The sequence below is a fragment of the Etheostoma cragini genome, unplaced genomic scaffold (genome assembly GCF_013103735.1).
Source record: "Etheostoma cragini isolate CJK2018 unplaced genomic scaffold, CSU_Ecrag_1.0 ScbMSFa_117, whole genome shotgun sequence".
Classification (NCBI taxonomy): Eukaryota; Metazoa; Chordata; class Actinopteri; order Perciformes; family Percidae; genus Etheostoma; species Etheostoma cragini.
Window position 1 is genome coordinate 1 of NW_023265196.1, and position 224 is coordinate 224.

A 224-nucleotide genomic window follows, 5' to 3' on the forward strand; every position below is an offset into this window, starting at 1 on the left:
TCAACAATCTGGAAGAGCTCCATGTTGGAAGGAACAGTGGACTTGAGAAGGCACTGTTGCGGCCGTAGCTGTTGCTCCGCGATCTGTGCTGGGCCCAGAAGCGTTCCACCCCAGTCTGGTTTGAATGGTGAGTGGTCCATCTGGTAGACCGAGCTTCACTGGCTCTATGGGGGTGAGATGTGGATGATCAGCACCAATGGGAAGGAGTGGGCTGGCGTTCTCAA